A 6,000-nucleotide genomic window follows, 5' to 3' on the forward strand; every position below is an offset into this window, starting at 1 on the left:
CTCATAGTGACTCTATGTACAACAGCCCTAAACCATGCTCTATCCCTTGCCAATGTTATTGTCTTCAACACGCCTATTCCCATTACCCCAATGATTGAATCAATCCATCTCATCGAGGATCTTCCTCTCCTGCGCTGTATCTCCACTCTCCCAAGCATGGTGTCCCTCTCTAAAGACTGGTCCCACCTTGTACCATGTCCAAAATATGTCAGAATGAAGCTTCAGAATTTTGCCTCCAAGGAGCAGCCTGATTTAACCCTCTCCAGGATGAACTTGTTTGTTCTTCTAGCAGTCTATGATATATGTGTGTGTGTATATATATATATATGTATATATATATATTTATGTAGGATTAATTTATAGAGAAATCATCAAATCTTTTTCTGGAAAACATATTACTTCTCTTAGTTTCACTTCTCACACAAGTTTGATCGATTTTTCTACATCATTACCCTAACTTGATCACTAATATTTACTAGCATTTAAAATGTATTCCACTTGTATTCTCTCTCCTTATGGCAAATAAAAACCATAGTGATTTTGTTTCTGTAACAACATTATATAAAGAATGGTTATTTGTATCTTGGCCTCTGGGCCTTCTAGACATCTTGATCATCATTATTTCAGACATGTCCAGGCAGCTGGCTGTTCAGCATTCCGTGGGTGCATGTTTGTTATTTGTATAATGCAGGAAATCGTTCTGTTCAACAACCTTGTACACAGAGAACAGCTTTATAAATGTTCAGTGGGTCAATAACAGTGGTTTAGAAGTATGTAGTGCATGTGGTATCCAGTATTTCTACATATTAATGTGTTAATTGATTAACTGTGAAGCCTCTATAAGACTTGTCATTGAAGGCACTATTGGCTTTTTACCATATATCATTAACTTGCCTTCTGTAACATACACTGGTGCCTGCTGCACAACTCGGGTGCTCCTTGGAGACAAGGCTGGTGAATCTTTGTCTCACATATTTTGGGCATGTAATGAATGGCTATTCCCTGGGAAGGAACATCATGCTTGAGAGGTAGAGAGCCAATGTAGGAGAGGAAAACCCTCAACAAGATAGGTTGACACAGTGATGTAACAGTGGACTCAAGCATATCGGAGATGAAGAGGATGGCACAGGGCAGGGTAGGGTTCAGATCAGTTGTTCATAGGGTTAAGCTATGATTTAGAGTTGACTCGATGTCATAGAACAAGAGCAGCAAAAACACATGTATGAAGACATTTTACACTATAAACAAGATGATCTTCATAAAATTTATAAGCCAGCAAGGAATATCCACATTTAGAAAAACGACTGAATGACAAAGAAGAGGAGAAGCCTTGGTGGCACAGTGTATTATAAACAGAATAACCAGAGGTTGGAGCCACCAGCTGCTCTGCAGGGCACAAGTGGACAGTCTCTTCCTGTAAAGATTGACAGCCTTGGATGCCTTCTGGAGAGTCATCATGATTTGGAAGAGACACAATGGCAATGGGCTTGGTCTGGGCTAACAAGAATATGAAAGGTGTGTAAAGAAAATGCTAAGAGAGCACACAGAAAAAGTAGTTCAGTGGAGGAAATCAGAGGAGGGGAAACAGTATTTATCTGCAGCTTGAAAGGTCAGATTTCAACAGGAAGAAATAGGAGAGCATGGGGGAGGAGGTATGTGTGTCTAGGCTAGGCGGTGGGAACAATGTGCTGAACAGCAGAAGTACATTCTAGGAATGTCCTCATACTCCCTCAACGCCTCTGATCACAAATGCAGAATCTAGAGAATACAGAGAAATACTGAGAGGTCAGTGAGTAATTTGCAGGAGTGTTGAGCATGCATTCCCAGTAGGGACAATAGTGTTTCTAAAGGGCAATGACTGGATCTTGGGAGTGAAAAAAACCCCAGCCTCTTTTTTCTAACATATGAAAATATCAAATATTTTCTAACATATGACTCCTTAATTTTGCACAGTATCCAAAGTTGTGATACAATAAATTTCTTTTTTTTAACTTTTAAAAAAGGATTTATTGTAATCATTTCAAAATTTCCCAAGTAAATTCTTATAGATTTCTATTCTTATATACTTCATTTTTATAACAAAATGTAAAGTGAAAATGAAGTTAATGATTTATGTCAGTGATTGGCTTCTTTAAGAGATACATACTTAAAATCTACTACATGGTAAGACTTCTATGTTAGATATATATATATATTTCAATATAAATATCAACAAAGATTATCAACTGATAATAGCATCAAGATAGAGACTGGGATTGTTAATAATTCTGTGTTACTCTGATTTATAATCAACATTCATAGTACTATCACTCAGTAAATCAAAAGACAAATTACTTTGGAAAAGTCTGCTGTTAACGAACAATTATTTCAGTCAGAGACTAAGATGTGCCTGATAAAGGGCATTATCTTCACAATTACTTGCTATACATCAGAGAGCTGAACAATGATTAAGGATCAGAAGAAGAAACAATGCTTATGCGTTCTGATGCTGGGGAAGAATATTGAATATACCGCGGACTACCAAGAAAACAAACAGGTCTGTCCTGGACAAAGTGACACCAGGTTGCTCCTTGGAGGCAAGGATTACAAAACTTTGTCCCACATACTTTGGGCATGTTGCCAGGAGGGAACAGTCCTTGGGGAAGGACATCATGCTTAGAAGAGTGTGTAGTGTGAGTGCAAGAGAGGAAGACCCTGGATGAGATGGATTGACACAGTGACTGTAGTGAGGGAGGCATGATGTTGGAGACAGTGAGATTGGCTCAAGGTAAGGCAGGATTCAGAGTTATCATCAGCGGGGTCACTATGAATTGTAATCAACTCAATAGCACATAACAACTATACACACTCATTCATATATATGCACATACATAAATATATATGTTGTTGTGGTGATACAAAAGTTTGTGTACAGCATAGCTATACACATGGTACATTATAAGATACACAATTTTTCTAAGATGTTAAAATGTCATTGTTGTTATTGTTGTTGTTAAGTGCCCTCGAGTCGCAGTTGATTCATAGTGACCCTATGAAGGAGAGTCCTCAACGCTTGGGTGCCTTTCATCCTCTCTCCAGGTTCATAGGGTTTCCGGAAGCAAGCTATTACGGAAGTGGATGCCACTCCTCCTTCCAAAAAATTTCATTAGGAAGACAATTAAGAAAAAGCAAATATCTTAAGTTTCCTCAAGGTGACCAGTCATAATAAAGAGGTTGAGGAACTCTGGGCTAGAGCACAGGTATATGGAGAATAATTACCTGGGGCCTGACTGTGAATGCCAAGTGAGGAAGTCTGAACTTTAACTTGGAAACAGTGAAGAGCCAGTGGAGGATTTGAAGATGGCAGTGATATCTCTGAGATTGAATTTTTGGATTATTCCTCGGGTAGCAGGAGGTGAGGATGATGCTATGGATTGTCTTATGTCTTGCAAAAAAACCATAAAGTGATGTTCTAACCTCAGAAACCTATGACCTCTTTTGGAAATGAGGTCTGTAGATATAACCAGATAAGTTATGATGGGGTCATACTGGAATAGATCTCATCATATGTGACTCATGCCCTTATGGAAAGAGGAAAAAGGACAAAGGCCCAGGTAGAATGAAGGCAAAAATTAGAGTGATGAATATTTATAATCTAAGGGACACCAGGGATTGTCAGGAACCAACAGTAGGTAGGAAAAAGCAAAAAATAATTTTCTGGAGCCTTCAGAGAAAGCAGGACTCTGTGTGGACTCAAATTGCGGTACAATACATTTCTGTGTGTGGTTACTTTGTTATGGCAATCCTAAGAAACTAATACCAAATAAATCAAACCCAAACTCACTGCTGTCAAGTCAATTCATGCTGTCAACTCACTGCTGTCAAGTCAATTCATGCTGTCAACTCATGGTTTTATAAGGGCGCTCTGGTGGTCTACTGCTAAGGGCTGCACTGCGAAGGCAGGCAGTCTGAACCCACCAGCTGCCCTGTCGCAAAAAGAGATGTAATTAATTCCCTGTGTAATTAATTCACAGCCTCTGAAAACCTGTTGGAGGGGCAGCAATGAGTTGGTTCTGACTTGATGAACACAATAACAACAACTGGCTTTATGAGGTAAATCTTTATGGAAGGAAATGGCCCCTTGTTTTCCCATGTAGCAGCCCAACAACACCTTACAAACTGCTGCTACCAAGACTTCTTTAAAAAATTAAAATGGTAACAGGAACACCATGGGGAAGACTGATGAAAGAAGAAATGGGGAGACAAATGACCTGAACTAAGAGAGTGGAAAGAGGAATAGAGGAGAAGGGTGGGGTCCAAAGATACTGAGTGGATTTGATGACTTATTATGTATGAGAGTTAAGAAAGAAGAAGTCCAAAAGATGTTGTGAAATTTTAAGAGGCTTGTCTGAAAGGAGAATGATTTATATGATGCTAGGAAGAAAAGGCTCGTGAAGAGATCATGAATTCATTTTAGATACATGGAGTAGGAGTGGCCTATAATTAATCCAAATGGAAATGCTCACCAACAGTGGGAAATGTGGTATTAGAGTTCCTGAAAGAGGATAGGGAAGATTTGGAAGCGATTTGCTTGAAAGTTATTGTTGTTAGTACCATGAGAGTTTAGAAAAGGATGTTATGGGTTTAACTATATCCCTTAAGAAGGTATTCTACAGTCCCAATCCCTGGTTCTTGTGACCATAGCCTGAGTTGGAGATATTATCAGCAAACATATAAAATCAAAACGAAATCTCTTTGCCTAATAAAAAGCCCACTCTAAATCCTCTGCCTTTGAATTGATTCTGACTGCTAATAACCCTTCATTGGGTTTCTGAAACTGTGAATTTTAAGGGGAGGAAATTGCGCATCTTTCTTTTGCAGGGTTGTGGTGGATTTGCGCTGACAAAATAGGGCAACATACTCAGGCTTGGAAAAATGGAAAGTCAGTGAAAAATACTGACCAACAATCTTTACTGGGTGGTGCTTTCTGTGGAATTAACATATACAAGTTACCTGAGTGTAAGGTGTTGGTAACATGCCTTTATTAGTTATCAAGAATTGCGATTCCAAGGGGAAGTTTATACAATTGCTAAATTTCAGTTTTTAGTCTCTGTGCAGTTCATAGCTTGGTAACTATAGGTCAAAGATTTTTGGATTCTTGCTGAGACAGTCTTGAATGTACCATTATAGAATGAGGATTTAGTGAAAAAAAAAACACTTAAATGTTCTAAACATTAGGGACTTTTTAATCTCTACAATGAGCATGATAACAGAAGTAATGTAATAAAATCATTGTGGAAATTTGATTAAATGTACGTAAAGCATATAAAGTAGTTGCTCAGAAAATTATAGTAACTAATACTATTTATAATTGAATCAATTACAGTGGATTATTTGCAATATTATTTGCACATTAAATAATTTTTCATTTTTTCAAACTTTATGTTTTTTAAAAAATAGTATTTTATTTTCATATGAAGATTCATATAACTATTGAGGTTCCAATTTCTATACAGACTCTTCAAGGGTATGATTACATTCTTCACAAATGGGTAAGCATACTTATTACTAAGAAAAAAAAATTTAAGAAAAAGCGACATACTTATTACTTCAATTCTGATCTGTTTCCATTACTCTAATTTCCTTGTCCCTTTACAGTTTCATCTTTGTTTTATTGACTGTTTATTTTCACGTATAGTTGATATTTTAAAAGGAGCTTAGAACTCACAAGAAGGAAAATTTTCTCTGAAGAAAAATCTTGACTTTAGGATTGGATATGCAAATGATAGAACTTTGCAGGAAGTGAGGAAGACTTGAAGTATTTACTAAAAAGATCCAAGTAGACAACCTGCAACATAGATTACATTTCAACATCAAAAAACCAAAAATCCTCACAATTGGCACTATAGACTTCATTATTCCAGACAGAAATGAGATTGGAATTGTCAATTATTTAATTTGACTTGAAACCACAAGTGACGCCTATGGTATCAGCAGAAAAGAAAACAAAAGAAATGTTGA

Source organism: Elephantulus edwardii, unplaced genomic scaffold, assembly GCF_000299155.1.
Source record: "Elephantulus edwardii isolate Elephantulus edwardi_28Jun2011 unplaced genomic scaffold, EleEdw1.0 scaffold00245, whole genome shotgun sequence".
Classification (NCBI taxonomy): Eukaryota; Metazoa; Chordata; class Mammalia; order Macroscelidea; family Macroscelididae; genus Elephantulus; species Elephantulus edwardii.